This window comes from Dendrobates tinctorius, unplaced genomic scaffold, assembly GCF_039654945.1.
Source record: "Dendrobates tinctorius isolate UK_male_01 unplaced genomic scaffold, ASM3965494v1 ptg000177l, whole genome shotgun sequence".
NCBI classification, from domain to species: Eukaryota; Metazoa; Chordata; class Amphibia; order Anura; family Dendrobatidae; genus Dendrobates; species Dendrobates tinctorius.
In genome coordinates this window covers 520001-541598 of record NW_027361844.1, presented here as the reverse complement: position 1 = coordinate 541598, position 21598 = coordinate 520001, and the positions used below count along the sequence as shown (strand labels likewise).

Below are 21598 nucleotides of genomic sequence, written 5' to 3'. Positions count from 1 at the left end.
GTTGTGGCAGCTTCTAGCCTCTTATGGAGGCTATTGAAGCATGCCAGAATTAAAAAAAAAAAAAAAGTTTTAAAAATATGAAAAAAAATAATAATAAAATATATATAGTTCAAATCACCCTCCTTTTGTCCCATTCAAAATAAAACAATCAAGCATACACATATTAGGTATCGCCGTGTTCAGAATTGCCCAATCTATCAATGAAAAAAAAAAGGATTAACCAGATCGCTAAACGGCATAGCAGGAAAAAAAAACGCCAGAATTGTTTTTTTGGTCGCCGCGACATTGCATTAAAATGCAATAACGGGCGATCAAAAGATCATATCTGCTCATAAATGGTATCATTTAAAAACGTCAGCTCTGCACGCAAAAAATAAGCCCTCACCCAACCCAAGATCGCAAAAAATTGAGATTGAATTATAAATCTATGACTGCTTGTGAAACATCACACCTCACTCGGATATCACCAAGAGTCGAGGGGATATTAGCATATCGCATCTGATAGGATTAGCTAGTGGGACCCGGCCTCAAGCAGAATTTATAAGCATAATATGTACATGTTGTTCAGATAATCCATGTGTTTTAATCCTTTCAGTGTGGCCAGTCTGATCCTATGATCTCGCCTGACTACCAATCCTCATCTTGCTAGACCCGCAGTCTATACACTCTCCTGTGTGGCTGACTTTGTAACATCAGCAATGCTTCTTTCTCTCTCACCCATGACAGCACCATGGAGAGAGGGGATCCACCGTTCAGGGACAGGAACCTACAGATAAAAAGGGCAGTACCTCTCCTCCGCCTTCAGTTGGGTTCCTGTCCCTGACGGGGGACCCACAGTACGGTACCTTTCGTGTGTCCAGGATCCGGGGCCGGCCTCACCGGTGATGGCAGCGGGGAGGCCCCTGCCTCGGGAAGGTGCGGTGCCCGAAGCTGCCACTGCTGGGGCCGATGCGGGCTGCCGGGTGAGCGGGCGGGAGAGACGCCGGAGCCGCCGCTCCGGAGAGGAAGTCGGGGCTCGCGGGGACCCGGCAAACATGCGGGCGGCACCGGGGTACAGAGGTGTACTAAGATGGCGGCCGCCTCGGAAGTAGAAGCTGGCTTCAGGGTCCGGAGAACTGGCGCATGCGCAGGAGCGCTCTCCCGGGGACCGTGGTGCAGGATGGGAGCGGTGACGTCACAGCCGGGAAATTTAAAATGGTGGCTGCACAAGCGCTCCTGGCTGGAAGCAATCCTGAACATGGGGGATAGCGACCAGCAACAAGAGCAGCAAGCCAGGCAGCAGCTTAAGCAGCAGCAGCACCACCACCATCATCGTCAAAAGGAACGTGGTACGGATGGTCGTTCCAGTAGTTACTCCACGCAGCGTAGCACGTCAGCTGCAAGGAGCAAATCGCCACCAGGAGAGCAGCCTATTCAGGACCTGACTCCATCTCCCGAATCGGTACCTGCAGTCGCATACTTTTGGGTGAGTGATCTTCGTGAATGTTCACCATTGTATTAAAAATCCATTTCCCTTACTAGGGAAAGAAGAAGGGGAAAAAGAACAGGGAGTGCCCCACTTGTACTAGGCCCCTACCTATTTCTTGGGAGAAAAAACTCTGAGTCATGTACAAAAGAAATCCTCTGTCAGGAAACTCCAGATTTCGCCTCTGACCTAAGAACCGCAATAAAATCGGAGGTTCAGAGTGCCCTTACATCCCTTAAGCATAGGGACAAATCAAAAAAGAAAGACACAATAGTGACTTCCCAGTCGGATTCCTCAACGTCGGGAGAAATCATGTCAAAAACCTCAGATTCCGGTTCCTCATCCTCAGACGAGGAAACAGAGGGGCGTCACTGCTTCCCCCTAGACGTGGTAGACAAACTAGTGAAAGTGGTAAGGTCTACCATGGGGGTGCTGGACCCTAGGGCTGATAAAACAGTCCAGGACATAATGTTCGGGGGACTGAGCCAGAAAAAGTGGAGAGTGTTCCCGCTAAATGAAAATGTGCGGGGTCTAATCAAAAAAGAATGGGATAAACCAGACAGGAAAAACACCACGGTCCCTTCCCTTAAAAGGAAATATCCCTTTGAGCAAGAGGCATCTACATCTTGGGATAAAGCCCCGAAGCTCGATGTAGCTGTCACAAAGGCCTCAAAGAAAATCGCCCTCCCCTTTGAGGACATGGGCACCCTCAGGGATCCCCTAGATAAAAAGGCAGATGCCTTTCTTAAAGGGGCATGGGAATCATCTGGAGGTAACCTCAGGCCAGCCATAACGGCAACATGTACTTCGAGAGCCCTAATGGTTTGGGTGGACCAACTAGAAAATCATCTAAGAGAAGGGACGCCAAGGGATAAAATCCTAGACTCTATCCCAGTAATAAGGGGAGCGGCTGCCTTCTTAGCGGACTCATCGGCAGACTCAGTCTGGTTATCGTCCAAAGCAGCACTCTCAAATGCAGCACGTAGAACACTATGGCTTAAAAGCTGGCCGGGGGACCTACAGACCAAGATGAAACTGTGTTCAATCCCCTGTGAAGGAAAATTCCTTTTTGGGGAGACGTTAGATGACATCCTCCAGAAAGCGGGGGACATGAAGAAAGGTTTCCCAAATTTAGGGCCTGCAGCATTTAAGAGGCCCTTTCGGAATAGAAAGTTTCTTCAGCGGAGACCACCGAGAGCGCAAAAGTGGGATGACAAGAGAAGAGATAGAGGGTTCCTCTTCGGCAACTCGTCCTGAGACAAAAAGCCCTCTAAGTGACAGTTTGCCCAGGGTGGGGGGGAAGGTTAAACCTTTTTCTCCCAGCCTGGAAAAGAATCTCAAACAACCCATGGATAGTAAACCTAATCTAGGAGGGCCTAAGGATAGACTTTCTCTCCCTCCTGCCTCAAAAGTATGTAATGACTCCGCTAAGATCCAGTATGCAAGAGCAGGAAGCCCTAGAAAACGAAGTCCTAAGCTTGGTAGAAAAAGGAGTCCTCCAGGAGGTTCCCCTGCAGGAGAGGGGCAGGGCGTTTTACTACCTGGTGACCAAGCCAGACGGCACGTTTCGGGCGATTATAAATTTAAAAAAGTAAAACAAATACGTCAGAAATCAAAGCTTCAAAATGGCGTCAATCAGGTCCACCACCAAAATCCTGTTCCCGAACTGCTTCATGACGGTGTTAGATCTCAGCGACGCCTATTACGTTCCCATTCACAAAAACTCCAGGAAATATCTCAGGTTAGTCGTCTCGATAAAGGGCGAGATAAGAGAACTCCAGTACAGAGCCTTGCCATTCGGAATATCTGTAGCTCCACGGGTATTTACCAAAATAGTGGCAGAGATGATGGCCTATATAAGGGAGCAAGACATAATAATAATCCCGTATCTGGACTATTTTTTAATAGCAAGCACCTCGGCTCAAAAATGCCGGGAACAGAGGGACAGGGTGATGGACACTCTGCGGGGCCTGGGCTGGCTCCTAAATCTAAAAAAAAAATCAAGATTGGAGAGCAGCAGAGTACAGGAATTCTTGGGTCTAACATTGGACTCAAACATTCAAGAGTGCCGCCTCACAGACCGCAAGAAGAAGAAAATCGCTCAAATTGTAAAAGGAGCCATCCAAAATCCCTCCATGACATTAAGAAAAGCGATGTCACGACTAGGTTCTCTCTCCGCCTGCCTGCCAGCAGTTACACACGAGAGATCTACAGTGGGATGTACTAGCCAACCAGTCTGCAGTAGGGGGACACCTAGAGGGTTGTATTACCCTAAATTCAAAAACTACTCATTCCCTAGCCTGGTGGAGAAGCCAAGACAACCTTTCCAAAGGGATCCCCTGGGTACCAAAAATAACACACATAGTTACCACAGACGCCAGTCCCACGTGGTGGGGAGCACACATGAACAACGAAGTGGCCCAGGGTGCGTGGGGAGTTCAAGAATTAGAAGCCTCCTCGAACCAGTAAGAGCTCTTAGCTGTGGGCTACGCATTAACACACTTCTTACCCCTGCTCCAGGGTCATCATGTCCGCATATTTTCGGACAATCGAGTCACAATAGCATATATAAATCATCAGGGGGGAACCAGGTTCCGAGCCCTAGTGGACACATCCTCCAGAGTCCTCAAATTAGCAGAGGCAAACCTGCTATCTCTGTCAGCGCTACACATCCGGGGCACGGAGAATCAAAGGGCAGACTTTCTGAGTCGCACCCAATTACGACAAGGGGAATGAGTCCTAAAGCGGTCCGTTTTTCGGCAGATTGTAAAAAAGTTGGGGGTCCCGGACATAGATCTGTTTGCCGACTTCAGAAACAAAAAAGTGGATCTTTCTGCTCCATAGACCCCAGGGGGAATCCTCTAGCTCTGGACGCCTTCATACTCCCATGGACATAGGGCCTAACATATGCCTTTCCCCCGATCATGCTGATCCCAGCAGTGCTAAGAAAAGTCAGGGAGGATGGGGCAAGAATGATTTTAATAGCCCCCTTCTGGCCCAAAAGAACCTGGTTCTCCTGGCTAAGAATACTCTCGGTAACCGACCCATGGATCCTACCGGATCTCCCGGACCTGCTATCGCAGGGCCCAGTGTTACACCCTCAGGCAGGGAGGCTCCATTTAACAGCATGGAATTTGAGAGGGCACTGATGAGAGACAGAGGGTTTTCAGAGAACCTGATAACCACAATTCAAAAAAGTAGGAAACCGGTTACGATGAGAGCCTACGGGGAACGTGGAAAAAATTCTTATCCACTTCGGGGGTATAGGTTCATGATGGGGTTCACATTGATAAAATCCTAGAATTTCTACAAAAGGGCCTAGAACAGAGTCTAGCGGTCAACACATTAAAGGTACAAGTAGCGGCCTTGGGCGCACTTTATAACCATGATATGGCAGGTAATCCTTGGGTGGCAAGATTTATTAAGGCCGTATCCAGATCCAGGCCGATAGCTAATCAAAGATTACCATCATGGAACCTAAATCTTGTACTATCCACAGTAACAGGCCCTCCATTCGCACCTATTCACTCAGCATCCCTAAGAATCCTGTCGTTAAAAACAGTGCTTCTTTTGGCGCTAACATCAGCTCGCAGAGTGAGCGATATGCAAGCTTTATCAGTAGGGCCACCTTTCACAAAGATTCTAGATGATAGGGTCATTTTAGGCCGGGTCAGGCTTTATCTACTGAAAATGTCATCACACTTCCATAGGTCCCCAAGAGGTAGTCCTTCCTTCATTCTGCCCAAATCCTAAAAATAAGGGAGAAGAAAAATTCCACACCTTAGATGTGCAGAGGTGCCTAGTGCAGTATCTAGAGGCCACCAAAAAATAAAGGAAGGAAGGCTCTCTGTTTGTGTGTTTTCAGGGACCTCGGAAGGGACTCAAAGCATCTAAGAGTACCCTGGCAAGGTGGATAAGGGATGTGATTGCCCTGGCATATTCATCCAGTGGGAATACCATCCCGGAAGGGTTGAGAGCCCATTCCACAAGAGCGATGGCGACCTCATGGGCTGAAAGATCTGAGGTATCCATAGAACAAATCTGTAAGGCGGCCACCTGGTCATCACCTTCAACCTTTTTCAGACACTATCGATTAGATCTAGGCTCTACGTCTGACCTGACCTTCGGGAGAAGGGTTCTTCAGGCGGTGGTCCCTCCCTAAGCTACCAATCTCTGTAATTCTCTCCGTGGTGCTGTCATGGGTGAGAGAGAATAGCTTAGTTACTCACCGATAACGGTGTTTCTCGGAACCCATGACAGCACCTGCTTATTCCCCTCCCCTTCACGAGTGTGGTGAGCACGTTTTTTTGGTTGTAGAGTGTTTCCGTTTAGGCACGGTGCTTCTGATAATAAGCAATATTATAATATTGTGCATATATTTCTGTTGTCTAACTAACCTGGAGACCCTCTGATGCTCTGTATCCAACTGGAGATGGATGGAGGAGAGGTACCGCCCTTTTTATCTGTAGGTTCCAGTCCCTGAAGGGAGGATCCCCTCTCTCCGTGGTGCTGTCATGGGTTCCGAGAAACACCGTTATCGGTGAGTAACTAAGCTATTCTCCACCAAGCCCTTCACATTCCTCTAGGTGTCCTCTTAGACATAAAGTACTAATGTAAATATAATTTCTACTTTACCTAAGAGACCAAACTCTTTTAATATCACTTATGTGAAAACTGTAGTGCCTCCGGAATTGTCTCGCCAACGACTTGGGGGTGTCTGACGTGGCTATCCTGCATATAACACTCACCGATAGTGTGAGCTGGGGGGGATCATTGTGCAGCTGCATCTCCTAGGAATACACAGGAGATTCTGCACACAGTTAATCTTTGAAAAGACTCACACAATTATCTCAGCACTCCTAGTCTCTTAAGGGCCTTTTACACGTAGTGATATCGCTAAAGCGTCACCGATTTTGTGACGCAGCAGCGATATCACTAGCGATATCTCTACATGTGACACTCACCTCCGACCGGCTCCCTCGCTGGCTATCGCTGATCGCGCGAGATCGGCCTGGTCCATTACTCGTCATCGGCTTCCTGCTGGTGCCGACGAGTGAGCCATGGATGCAGGCGGAAGATGGTCACCCTCGCCGCGTCTGACAGGTGAGTACGACCGCCGCTGCATCGCTAGTGAGATCTGCCTCTTTGGCAGCTCACTAGCGACCATTTAGCAATGCACCAGCGATCCTAACCGGGTCATATCGTGGTCGGGATCGCTAAATGTAACGGATCAAGTAAAATCTTATCTTCTCTCGCTGACAACTTTATCTTTCAAAAGGTAGAAGAAAGCACAGAGGATCTGCCATCTTGGACCTAATTTTTACCAATAGGGAGGAAATGGTTGAGGAAGTGAAGGTGGCTGGGAATTTAGGAGGCAGTGATCATGCTATCCTCAAATTTTGGATTACAGAAGGAGGAGGGCCAGAGAGGACTCAAACTTTAAAGAAGTTGTCCACTACTTTGACAAGTACTTACTGTCCCCTCCTCCTGTCAAAATTGAACATGAAGGGGAAGTAAGAGATTAGCTGCAGCCCGGACTGCCTCTTCATGCTCGATTTGTCCAAAGGCGGGACAGTGACGCCAGTGCTGATTTGGCATCAGGGTCACATGTCACAACAATCGCACGAGAGCCCCAGGACCGCAAGTTCTGACACCACTGGAACAGGCCAGCATGGGAGGAGAGTATAGATTTTTTTTTTTTTTAATTGGGGCCCAACATTTAGATCAAGAAGGGTTTGTTCAAGTAGTGGACAACCCATTTAAGGTTAGACTTCAGAAAAGCAGATAGATTTTAATGGACTCCAAAAGAGTCAGAATCTTTGAAAAATTCTGGAGGACAGGAAAAGTCCCAGAAGATTGGAGAAGGGCAAATGTTGTCCCTATCTTCAAAAAGGAAAGATGGGGCCAGGATATTACAGGCCAGTGAGCCTTACTTCTATACCAGGAAAGATCTTTATGGTATGTGCACACAGTGCGGATTATGCTGTGGAATTTTCTGCGCAGATTTAGCTAAATCCACAGGTAAAATGACCTGCGTTTTACCTGCGGATTTAGGCCGGTTTCACATTTGCACCTCAGGGCGCAGCGACGGCCTGCGCACGGCCGCCGCTAAGCCCCGCCCCCTGGCGCGCCTCCGCCGGTAGCTCCGCCTCCGGGCGCATGACGCTGCATGCGTCCCCTATCTTTATCACTGAGGACGCAGGCCGTGCTCAGTTTGTGTTTGGCGGCGCCTGCATCCTTTTGACGGCCATCGCTGTGCCCTGAGGCGCAAATGTGAAACCGGCCTTAGTGCAGATTTACTCCGGATTTCCCCTGCAGTTTTACACCTGCGGATTTCTATAATGGAGCAGGTGTAAAACTCCTGCGGATCAGCACAAAATAAGTGACATGCTGCAGTTTTAAATCCGCAGCAAATCTGCACGGAAAAATCCGCAGCATGAGCACTGAGTTTTTTTGTTTTACATAGCCTTAAATGGGTACATCACTTACAGATCTGCTGCGGATCCGCAGGGCCAGATCCGCTGTGGATCCGCAGCAGAATCCGCACCGTGTGCACATACCCTTAAACAAATTATTAAACAGCATGTATTACTTGGATAGAAATTAACCAGAGCCAGCATGGGTTTGTAGCAAATAAATCATGCCAGACTAATCTAATTTCCTTCTGTGATTGAATCACTAACTGGATGCATCAGGAAAATGCAATAGATATAATATATCTCAACTTCAGCAAAGCATTTGATAAAGTATCTCATACTATCCTTATAGAAAAAATGACCAAGTATGGAAGTATGTTTAATCTGCATGAATTGAAACAATTCACGGATTGATATGGGAAAGTTAGATTTAATAAAGTCAATTGAGTAAATTTCTAGTGAAATCTGTGGCCCAAAATTTTGAGACAGACAAATTTTGCTTTTCACAAATTTTGCTGCTTTAAATTTGTATAGTGGTATTTTGCATTAACTCTAGATTGTGACAAAGAGAAATCAAATGAATTGCATAAAATTCCAAATTCATTCCTTGCCATGAGAATTGGCATAATTGCAAAACCCACGTTTCCACCTAAATTCATCTCATTAGCTCAGGAGAAAGGTAGCTCATCTCACTCTGTCATGCTTATCGTATTATACCAGCAGACCTGTAGCTTTAAAAGGGAACTGAAGCTTTGAGTCATTCTGATTATGCATTTCCTTGGAGGTATAGTAATCATTGCTTTACAAGCAAGAAAATTGCTGCTTCTAAGATTGCTCCTAAAGCTACCATTCATCAGCTCATGGAGAGTTTCAACTGCTGTGAAGAAGGCTTTAGCATACCCAAGAAAGAATAGCAAGTGCTAGGACCATATCCTAATTGGGATTCAGCTATGAAATACTGTATATTTAACACCAGTGCAGAGTTTGCTCAGTAATGGCAGCAGGCAGATGTTGGTGCATCTGCACGCACAATGAGGTGAAGGCTTTTGGAGGCTGATCTGGTGTCAAGAAGGGCAGCAAAGAAGCTAATTCTCTCCAAGAAAAACATCAAGAACTGAATGAAATTCTGGAGAAAGTACAGGGGTTGAGCAGCAGAAGAATGTAGTAAAGGTATTTTCTCTGAAGCCCCCTTCAGACTGTTTGGAAAATTTGAAAGAATGATTGCTTGGTGAAGAGAAGGTGAGCACTACTGTGTTGTTTTTTTTTTAATGTATAGGTAAACCTTTTGAGGTTTTGGAGTTAATATGGGCATACAGGTTGCATACAGGTGAAATTGGTCATACCTGTATGCATCCTGTATGTGGCTTTGTCAAGTAAATCATATTTTATATCTTCGCTCTTACAGGCTATGAGACGTGCTCTGCCCGGAAGATAAGACTACCTCCGGTATTCATTATACAGGTTTTATTCTCCCTTTCTCTTCAGACGCCCTTGAATGTCATGTGCGTGGCCGGAAATCCCGCACCTGCACATTCTGCCTACCGTGACTCCTCTACACTGGGGAATTTACCTTCACTGTGTGCCAGACGATCACTGGGATCAGAAGTTACTGGGACTCTCTGGCACCTGTGCAAATCAAAATTGAAGACTGTGCCCACAGAAGGGCAGAATAGAGCAGAGGAGCAATGGCAGGCAGAATGCGCAAGCATGGGATTTCCGGCTGCACATGATAAGATACGGACATCTGAAGGGGAGGAGAAAACCTGTATAGTGAAGACAGGAGGCAGTCTTCTCTTCCGGCAACAGTACGCCCCATAGCCTGGAAAAGCGAAGGTATAAAATATTTATTTTTACTTAGCAAGGTCACATGAAGGAGGCATACAGATGTGACTAATTTCATTTGTATGCAACCTGTATGCCCATATTAAGGGATCCAGATTCCCTTTAAGTGGTGAAAAAAAAATTCAGAAATTTAACCAGCCATCAAGTGGAGGTAAAGATATGGGCTTGGTGTGGAAACCCTCATAAAAGGCAGGGTCACGACCTTTGACGTAAATATACGTCAAAGGTCGTGAAGGGGTTAAGTATGATGAAACACCAAGTCACAAGGCAAAAGTGATAACGGAGTAGCTCCATGAACAAAACATTGAAATTTTGGGACCATTGCCCAAGAAACGTTCCAGTTCTCAATCCCATTGAGAATATGTGGTTAATCCTCAAGAAGCAGGTGGACAAACATGAACACAGAAATTGTGATAAACTCTAAGCACTCATGAGACCAGAAAGGGTTGTCATCAGTCTGGATTTGACATAGAAGCTGATATATAAGGCTTCTGTGTCAAGTCCAGGAGGAATTGCAGAAGCCTTGAAAAATTGAGTCTGTAAATATTGCATTTTTCCATAAACTTGATTTTTGTTAAAAAAAAAAAAAAAAAAAAAAAAATTTTGCAATTTGAGATGTTTATTGTACTTCAGTAACCATGGAAATACCTGACTAAAGGATCTAAAAATGACGCACCAAACTCTGTGAAAACCAAAATTGATGATAGCCTCAATTTATGGCCATGGCTGTAAATAGAGGAAAGAGAAGAACAGTGCTTGATGGCTGGACAGTACATTTTTCTGACTGCAGTAATTGTTGGTTTAGCAATAGCAACACTACTGTCTTAATTTGTACTTGTTTGTAAGATTAAAAAAAATTCAGGAGGTAAATGAAGGGTAAATATGGCAATATCTTTAATTTTGGGCTGGACTTCCAACCAGGGCTGTGGAGTCGAAGTCTTGGAGTAGGAGCTCATTTTGGTGGAGTCGGAGTCGGTATAAAATGGTCCGACTCCTAAAATATATAATAAATTGGGTACAGTAGTTCAATGCAGAATGTGATGAATATTTTTTCATAGGAATTTGGGAAAGTTATGAAATGTCCTATAAATGGCTGTTCTATTCCTGATCTAAGGCTACATTCACACACAGCGTTTTTGCTGCGGTTTTTGAGGATGCGTTTTTCAGCTGCAAAAGCAGATCAGCTTTTTAAAAAAACGCATCAACTGAAAGGTTTTTGAGCTCATAGATGTTTTCAATAGCAAAAGCAGATTAGAAATCTGCTCTATCTATCCATTTATCCATATCTGCCTATCCATATCTTATCTGTACCAAAAAGAATGAAAGCCGGGTAGCACACAGACTAACACTCCTTTTTTTTTTTTTTTTTTAAGCACCAGTCAGGTACCACCTCATAGCTGCCCAAAAGGACGCCCAGGACAGGCATTGCTCATCTTCAGTAACACATCAACATCAATTGATAGTTGGAATAAATAGACTGCATTCACCACATCTTAAGGTGCAGGCTTTATTTTCAAGTGTAGGGGTGTGCAGTATAAGGTTCTGCAGCAGCTGAGGTGTTCAGTATGAGATTCTGCGGAACAGTATGAGGTTCTGCCCCCCCCCCCCCAGTTTTGATCCTGGCTAAAACCGTTTCTTGTAGATATGGCGAACCCTCAGGTAACCCTAAATGAAGGTCAATGGACACAGGTGGCTGAATTGAAGGAATTGCTTAATCACCTATTTACCGTGACTAAAAAATTACAAGCTGAGGATTTAACTCCTGGCATTTTCATAAGGGAGGGGAAGAACTTGCTATTTTGCCTGTCCCAAAGAGGTGATTTAATCGCAGATGGCATTTCTGCTTCAATGAAACGGAGAGAGACACAGCTATTGGAAAATAAAATTTTTCTGGTAGCTGTTTATGTGGACCCAAGTCATCTTATATTGCTTGATGATCAACAGCTTACTAAAGAAAAAGAAGCTCTGACTGAGGTAGCAGTTAGGATGAGTGGCCTACAGGAGGACTGCCAGGCGCAAGAGGACTTGGGTCCTGACAGTGCTACTGCTGCCATATCTTCATCCTCATCAGATGAGGAGTTTGACTTTGACAAGTATTTGGATGATATGGAGCAGGCAAAGCGTTGCTGCAAGAAAAAGATTTCACTCCGTCTCTTATAGCAAGCAGATTGACCATATTTCAGCAAAATGTTTCACTTGCTCTCAAAGAAAAAGAAAAATTCAACCGTTCATCAAAACTGACTGTGCATGAGGCAATTCCTTTATACTTGGAAATTGTTAGAGATATTGCCCATGTGGTTACGGCTTTGCCTCCAACCCAAGTTAGTGTAGAGAGGTTGTTCTCTGGCCTTAAAATTAATAGGTCAGATTTGAGGTCATCTATGAAGGAGGATCTGATGGAGGCAATTCTATTTCTTAGAACAAATTCATAGACTGCACAAATGTTATTTAGTATGTTTTTGTTGAAAACTGTTTTTTGCCACTTACATAGTTTATTACATAGTATTATATATATATACACTATATATATATATATATATGTACTCGATATTACATAGTGTATTACATATTTACAATTTATTACAGTTTTTTGTGTTCTAAAGTTGTATTCCAATAAATATATATTGTGTTCTATCTAAATGTCTTGATTATTGTATCATAAAAAAGATTAAAATGTCTGATGTTCACATTGTACTACAATAAATTTTTCACTTAAATATAAGCAATATATGTCGGAGTCGGTGGAAGGGAAATTGAGGAGTTGGAGTCGCAAGTTTGGCTTACCAACTCCACAGCCCTGCTTCCAACACAAATAGTGAGGCCCAGGCATCACCTCAGTTAGATAGGTGAGTCCCTGGTAGAGAAGACTTAGAAGCTGAGGTGTATACTGACTTTTGTGTCACTATCTGTGAGTACTATGTGCATTTCCATTAGCTGTACAGTGAACCCCCTGACACACACTATATATTGTCTGAGTGCCTTGTGCTGATTATTCTGTGTATCCTGTGAGAGATGTAGGTTCACCAGGATATCCCCTGACTTCACTGCCTTCTGCTTGGAAGAGAGGTCTTTCTCGATCATATCACAAGTAGGAGGCAGAGATGACCGGCTAATGCTGCATTACATAGGATAACTTAGGCTGTGTGCACACGGTCACAAACAGAGAGCACAGAATGACAATTGTGCAGAAATATCCTGCAGTAAAATATATACCAGTAGTCAGCAAGTGCTGATAAAAAGATAACAAATACAGGGTATTTAGTCGATCCGTTTTTTTTTTTGCAAAAAAAAATGTATACCAAGCTGCTCCACCGCGTCAAGGTAACCCCTATTGAAGTTCATATGTGTGCATGTCACATGTGTTTTTTATGTGCACACGGTGCGGATTCTGCTGTGGAATTTTCCGCTCAGATTTTGCTAAATCTGCAGGTAAAATGACCTGCGTTTTACCTGCAGTTTTGGTGCAGTTTTTGTGCGGATTTCCCCTGCAGTTTTCACCTGCAGATTTCTATAATGGAGCAGATGAAAAACTGCTGCAGAACTGCACAAAAGAAGTGACATGCTGCAGTTTTAAATCTGCACGTAAAAATCTGCAGCATGTGCACAGCGGTTTTTGTTTTACATAGCCTTAAGGCTAAGTGCAGACATACTTTTTAGCCCTGCTGATTTTTCCGCGCAGAATTGAAGAAATCCGCAGGTCAAATGACCTGCATTTTTCCTGCGGATTTCTTCCTTTTTTCTTGCGGTTTTCTTGCGTTTTTTGTGCAGTTTTCCCCTGCAGATTTCCCCCTGTGGATTTGGAGAATGGAGCAGGTGGAAAACCGCACAAAAGAAGTGACATGCTGCATATTTTGAACCACAAGAAAACCGTGTTTTTTTTTTTTCTATTGACTAACATGCTACTGTACATCACAATGCGGATATGCAACGTTTCTGCGCGGTAAAATCCGCTGCGGATCCGCTGGATATCTGCATCGTGTGCACATGGCCTAAATGGTACTGTACATCACTTGCAGTTCTGCAGGGCCAAATCTGTTGCAGAACTGCACCAGAAGCTGCACCGTGTGCACATACCGTTAGGCTATGTGCCCACATAGCGGTTTAAACCGGACACTCAAAACCGGACTCCTTCCCAGAAAACGCGCGATTTTTTCCGCGATTATGTTCGCGTTTTTGCCGCGATTTTCGCGTGCAAAATTCAAGCACTTTCCAAGCGATTCGAAGCATCGTTTGGAAAGTGATTGACAGGTTGGTCACACTCGTCAAACATAGTGTTTGACAAGTGTGACCAGCTTTTTACTATTGGGACTTCCTATGCGGCATCAATAGTAAAAGACAGAATGTTAAAAATGATAAAAAAAAATAAAAAATCGGGGTATATTTACCTTCCGACGTCCCGCGCAGCCTCAGCGACGCTTCCGTTCCCAGCGATGCCTTGCGAGACCTGTGATGACGTTGGTCTCACGTCATCACAGGTCCTTGCCGCAAGGCATTACTGGGAACGCTGAGGCCCGGGAAGGCTGCGCGTGACGCTGGAAGGTAAATATACCCCGATTTTTTTATTTTTTATATTTTTTACAAGGGTAATGGAGGACAGTCTCCTCTCCTCAACACCGTGGGTACTATTCGCACATGAGAGGCTTAACTTTGCGCATGGTGGGCATAGCCACATGCGGGAAGTAAGTGATTCTCATGCATTCCTATGGATGCGGAATCGCGGCAATTCTTTGCGATTCCGTAAAAAGAATGAGCATGCTGCATTTTTTTCCGCGATACGATTCCGCCGCGGAAAAAAGCGTAGCATTAGCACAGCATGTGCAGAATGCCATAGGAATGCATGGGGGGTGCGTTCTGTATGAATTTTTTAAACGCCGAAAATCGCGGCAAAAACGCTTAAAAATCGCATCGTGGGCACAAAGCCTTAGTGTGACTTAGGAGATCTAGAACTGCTTTCTGTAGATAGATAGGAGCCTAGATTGGCTGACTGCCCATTTGCACATTTTATTTTTAATTTGTGGCAGAGACTCCAACACAGATCTTGGAAATAATTACATGCATTCTACTACTACTGATGACAGTTGGTAATATTGGAGGGGGTGGACATGGGTGCCCAGAGGAGATGAACCATAACAAGTGTTAAATTGTGTATGGACGTCTTGTTTTGGGCTTGGCATGCCCTCTGAATTGCTCTGCACGTCTGGAGTTTTCTCTGTACGTTAGGTGATCTCATCTTAGACGTGAGCAGAGGCTGAAAATGCTCGGAGAGGATTGCGTACTTGAGATTAATTTTGCTCTACACCATGGAAGGAATGTATTGCCCTGCCCTGGCTGCACTCCCTGTTTTGGCTTCGTTCCCAGATCACTTTTCCTCAGAAGAATTGAAAATGATTTGTGATATTCAAGCAAGGGAATAAATTATGACCTTTACACACAGAATGGCACAGTAAAGAAGGTGGCACATAATTGGCGTTTATTACATTTGTATTCCTTTCCTTCCTTTTTTTTCCTTAAATCTTTTTTTTTTTTTTTTTTTTTTAGATTTAGCTACTGAAAAGCTATCTGTAGCAGCTCCAATCAAAAGCCTGCTATCAGCAAGGTGGTGTTAAATACCCGCCTGCGCTTGTGGAAGTGTCACAATAATTCGAGGTTTCCGTTTATCAACCAATGGGATCAGATTGGACTGGAAGTATCGCACCCACATAGGAAAGTGGTTTACATTGCTTTAAAAAAAATAATCAATTTCAGACGGAAATATTAAAAATGAAACCCATTTCTTGTCATTCGGAAGGGTCTGTACATAGCTTATAACAATAAGTCCATAACACTGATCTGGATCCATTCTATGATGGATCTGAATGGACAACATTGATGTGTAAAAATGGCGATAACCATAGAGCCGCCGTTCTAACGTGAAGTTTAACCGTGAGCGTAGCCTGAGAAAAATAGTGTATATAAATTCTGTTACCTTGAAACCGCAAAACAAAAGCTAAGAAAAAACAAGACTTTACGACAGACAGTAGTGAAGAAATGTAACTAAATGTTATATAAGGTTACATTACTTTAACGATTGGGAGACAATAGCTGCGAAACGATTGAATATTTTAGATTACGTGATCCTAGAAATGTGTATGAAACTCATTTGTAGAGGCAGGAAACCTTCAGGAAAAAAGCACAGATTAAAGCAAAATTCTACATAGTTGGCTCACTGATGCCGATTCTTCAAGACTGACCAAGGCAGCAAGAGAGGCGCTGAATTCATTAAGATGCTCACCGCTTAATGAATTTGGTGCGCCCTCTGAGTGCAGCACCAGAAATGCTCCTCCAGTCGGGCACTGTGCTAGGATTTCTAGTGTAAAAAAAAAAAAAACCTCCCCTTTTCATGAACTGGGACAGCAGGGCTTAATTATGCCCCTTCCCACCCCGGCTCCTCCCAACTCTGCCCATTTTAGCAGAGCTGATACATAGTGGAATGAAAAAAAAATCAAAAGTTTAATTTTTTTTTTTCCTCGCAAGTGCTGCCTCTATGAATCGGTCACTGTGTTCATTTTTTTGCTTGTCTTGTTAAACGACCTGTATCATGATGATCATTCCTTTGCAAAAAAAAAATGCAGATACCTGTAGGAGCATGGTTCATGGTTTCTCTCACCCTCCGCATTTAGATGTTATCACCAGGGGAGGCCAAGAAAACTGTCATTAAATGCAGAGGAAATGTTGTATTACATGTCTACCTTTAAAATGTATAGTCACCTATATAACGCATAGAAGAAAATGGTATATGGTATGCCAGAGAACTGGGCTCAGGCTCGTGTGTACCATCTTCTCTACATACCGACGTTCCTTCAGTTAAGCTACATGACTCAATATGACTAGCGTTTTCTACACCAATCTCAATGAGGGAGTCCAGAAATATGATGCACCAAATTCATCAAAAGGTGTACGCCACTTAAAGAATTTGACTCCTCCTATCAGTGGCGTGTGCCTTGCCAGAAATGTTGATTCAGGCAGGGACTGGAGTAATATTTCTGGTGTAAGAAACTCTGCCACTTTCTATGAACTTGACTAACAGCTGTAGCCACGTCCTGTTCTGGCTCCCTTTATGTTCCCCCTGTTTTCGTAGAGCAGCTTGAATCTAATGTGAAAAATGCCAAAAATCCCAAATATTTGCGCAGTTCCTCGTTGTACAAATATTTTTCAAATATTCAAAGTGCTTTAATGTATTGGCCCCAATTGTTAATGCAACTGCTCCAAATTTTCCTTATATTTTCAGCATGAATACCATAACCCCATTTTTTACTCCAGTCTTCATGCAGGGTGATGTGAGGTGGAGTGTGAGGTTGGCTCATTATAAATTTGACAAGTGGTGTGGCCACGCTCAGTCCCACCCCAGCTCTGCCCACCTTGAGGCTGAGTGAAAATTGCGCAAAAACGTGAAAACTCAATGTTGTGCTCAAATTTTTGCGACTTTTCAAAGCTTTTGGAGCCAGTTTTTGTCACATTGGGGCTCACATGTTTCAAGGTTCTCATCACTTTGCAAAATGAGTGTTTGCTGTTTTCTTAGGTAAAGGCCATGGTTTTCCAATCACATGAAATTCTAAGGCTACTTTCACACATCAGGTTTTCGGCGTCAGGCGCGATCCGGCGTCGTGCCGGAACGCCGGATCCGGCAAATGTTTTGTAAAACCGGATGTGACGGATCCGGTTTTCTGCCGGATCCGTCTTGTTCTTGACAGACAAAACCGGATCCGTCTCATCCGGTTCATCCGTTTTTCTATCCGTTTTTCGACGGATTACGCCGGATCCGGTTTTTAAAATTGACCCTTGTGGCCTTCCGAACGGGATTGGCTACTGGAAAACTATATATAGCGTGTTCCTACAGCCCTTCTTTGACAGGTTGTAGAGGAGAAAGTGCAGGTTGGAGAGAAGAGCAAGTTACTGGCGAAGATGGATGTTGTCATTGGAAATATTTTGAAGAATTTGGCGGATTTTACAGCGGAGGCGAATCGTTTGAGGGTGATTGTTCTGGAGAAGGAGAGAGCGAGACAGCAGCGCATCAGGCATCGTAGACGACGTTTGTGGATCCACCCCATCACAGCCAAGAGAATGACGCGTGGGGTCTATTCTACACTCTGCATGGACCTTCGACGAAACCCGGATAAATTTTTTGGATATGTTCGGATGAAAATGGAGAATTTTGATTACTTGGTGGAGCGCATTGCACACCTCATAAGAAAAGCAGACACCTATTGCCGCTTCTCTGTTTCACCCGCAGAGCGTCTGATGGTGACTTTAAGGTAAGCCACATTTATTGGATATGCTCGCATCAGAGCACACTTTCACTGCAATCTTGTTGGTGGTAGCTTGTATCTCCAAGTGTTACAGCTGAGTTTTGGTATGTAATGCTGTGATTTAAAACTAATTGATTGTTTTTTAATTCCCCACAGATTTCTTGCAACTGGAGAATCCCTTTCGTCACTGCATTTCCAGTACAGACTCTGGATTTCCACCATATCTGGAATAGTGAAGTACACATGCCGTGCACTGTGGGACTCCTTAGCTGAAGAGTTTTTACCAGAGCCCACAACAGAGAGGTGGATTGAAATTTCAGAAAAGTTTCTACAGATATGTCAGTTTCCCAACTGCTTGGGCGCTGTGGACGGGAAACATATCCGCATTGTAAAGCCAGCCGGATCGGGATCGGAATATTTCAATTACAAGAAATTTTTTTCAATTGTCCTCATTGCCATCGCTGACGCGGAATACAAATTTATTGTTGTTGATATTGGGGCCTATGGTCGCTCCAATGACTCTCAAGTTTTCAAACTGTCTGCCATGGGGCGTAAACTGTATGGAAACACCTTCCAGTTCCCACCCCCTAGACCGCTGCCGCAAACATCTGGTCCACCTATGCCATTTGTCTGTGTAGGGGATGAAGCCTTCCAGCTGTCAGAACACCTTTTGAAACCGTACTCTAGCAGAGGATTGACAAGAACAAAACGCATTTTTAATTACCGCCTCACAAGAGCAAGAAGAATGGTTGAATGTACCTTTGGTATTCTGACAGCCAAATGGCGGGTCCTATTGACTGCGATCAACCTCAAGACAGAAACTGTGGACGAGGTGATCAAAGCTTGCGTGGTACTCCACAATTTTGTTATCTGCAAGGAACCCATTCCATTGAGGACACCTCTGAAGAAACCACCTTGCAAGATTACCATGACATTACCACTAGAAGTTCTGTGACGGTTTCAGTAATGAGGGACAATTTTGCACTATACTTTGTCACCTCAAGGCAGAGTACACTGGCAGGATGACAGAGTGTGAAAGATTTGTGCCCAACCAAACTTGTGTACCTTCTGTACCAACAGTATATACCTTTGCCAACCAAAGTTGGCTATCTTGTCATGGTCTCTATTTTTAGCTTTAGGCCACAGGTGTGTACCTGGTTGTGTTTTATGCAAAGTATTTCACCTTTTAACAAAAGTTGTGTACATTGTTAGGAAATCACCAACAATAAACACAACTTTTTAGGTGAAATACTTTGCTTCAAACACAACCAGGAACACAACTGTGGCAAAAAGCTAAAATTTACCCACAGTTATATACCTGGTTTTGAATACCTTTTTACCTTTTAAATACCCTGTATTTAACCTTTTTTTTTAAACATATTTCGCCGCAGAAAGAAATGACAGACAACCAGTGTAAACAATAATTTAACTTTTATTTAAAATATTTTTTTTTTTGTGAACTGTTTTTAAAGTTAAAAAAACTTTTTTAATAAAGGTTTCAAACCAACTGGGCATTTTTATTACAAAACACATCATAAATCTGTGTAGTGTGGGGTGGAAATACTGCTGGAGGGGCTGCGGGACACTTCGACAATGGGAGTGTGGAGAGAGGATTGGGATCGTGGTGGGGAAGGAACAGTTAGAGGTGATGGTGTGGAAAAAGCTACAGAATGGGTGGACATGTGGGAGGCAGAAGAGGTGGTGGGCGGTGGAGTGGAGGGTTGGGCAGGGACTGTAGGAGCAGATGATGTTGATGGCAAGTTGTATGGGGAAGGAGTTTGGTACGGGGCAGGTTGCTGGAAGTGGGGAGATGTCTGGTACTGGGGAGGTTGCTGGTACTGGGGAGGTTGCTGGTACTGGGGAGGTTGCTGGTACTGGGGAGGTGGCTGTTGCTGGGGAGGTGGATGGTATGTAATAGGAGGGGGAGGATGGAAAGTGGCTGGAGGGGGTGCAGGTGGAGGAACTACTGTGGTGGGAGGAGGAGGTTGGGAGGTAACTTGCTGGAGAGCACCGTGGCATGAATGCATTACATGCATCTGCTGGGTAGGAGATAGCGTTTCCATGCGCTCCACAACAGACCTGAAAAAGGTGTGGTTTGGCGAAGATCTTGCTTCTGAATGCATGGTTTGCAGAAGTGTCTTCACCTCCAGAATGCTGGAGTTGATCTGCTGATAGCCTGCGGAGATTTGCTCTGACAAGACTTTTAGACAGTTCTGGAAAGATGCATTCAGATGCAAGAACTCTGGCGCATAAGTCTTTTCCTGACCCCTCTGCCGCTGCCGCCCAGTACCCGCAGGTGTACTAGAGGTGGCATTGGCAGAAGGGTGGGGTAAAGGGAAAGCGATCTCCTCACCAGCAGCTTCATGTAATGTAGGCGGCCACGATGCTCCTGTGCTGGTGGATGGGACAGATGGGTCGAATGTGTGGGAAGGCTGGGAAGGTGCAGATGTACCGGGGCGGTCGAAGTGTCCCTCGGTGCCGGTCTCCTCAGGGATCGCCTCAGAAGGGTCCAATCGTGCAGGCTCCCGAGTGCTGCTCACCGTGCTGTGGAATAAAGAGAAAAAAAAACAATTAAAATAGTGACATGGTATGGCCCTGGCTGGAAAGAAAAAGTTACATCTAACATTTTTTTTCACATGTGGTGTGTAATATTTACCTTCTAGTGACCATTGTTTCCCGGAGGAACGACAGGGCTTGTGCGTACTTGTACTTGCTCCTGCGTCCTCCAGATCCACTCGGGGCCCGCATCTCTTTATTGAACTCCTTCTTGAAACGATCCCTCACAGACCGCCACCGCTTCACAATTCTGTCCCCTGAAACGAGAAAGGAGTGGTTAGTATACAACATCAGTGTTTCCCAAACTCCAGTCCTCATGGTCCCCAGGGGTCATGTTTTCAGGATTTCCATAGTAAATAGAAATCCTGAACACATGATCCGTGGGGACCACGAGGACTGTTGTTCGGGAAACACTGGTTTACATCAAGCAACCGGTACTGTATATACTTACGCTCTTTAATCTGGGCCCGAGCATCGAGGTCCTCCCAGCGGTCCACAAGGAGCGAACAGATTTCCTCCCAGAGTCGCCGGGTAACGATCAGGTCAGCGTGGCGGCGGTCAGTCATATTCCAGAGCGGCTCCCTTTCTCTGATGAGATCGATGAGGTGGTCCACATCAATCCCTCCATCCTCACCGTCAGAGTCGGGAGCACGCTGTGAAGGCTGTTAAAGAAAAAGACAAAAATAACATAATTAGCCTCCACAAAAGAAATGAAATAAAAAGTGCAAAAAAACAAAGCAAAAATATTTATACTTACACGCTGGTGACCGCCGCGTAGCTGTCGCCGACGACCCTGGGAGGCACTGCGAGGACCTCTTGGCCGAGCACCAGATTGGGAAGACTAGAGAAGGAAACAAAAAATGTTATGTCTTTGGATGTAGGCATTTGTTTGCTGTGTGTGGTCTGCAGAACATTGTTTTCTATGTGTTGTGTGTAGTGTGATGTTGTGTTTCTGCGTTTGATGCCAAAAACTTACCAATTGTGAGCCCACTCCAGGTGTCTGTCCACCCCTTCCTTCTTCTTCTGGGAGCTCC

General features: G+C 44.8%; 1 protein-coding gene across 3 annotated transcripts in view; it reads left to right on the top strand.

Moving 5' to 3' along the window:
- NBEAL1 (neurobeachin like 1) overlaps nucleotides 1-21598 on the top strand; it is a 363036-nt gene that overhangs the window by 49823 nt on the left and 291615 nt on the right. The window lies entirely within an intron of this gene.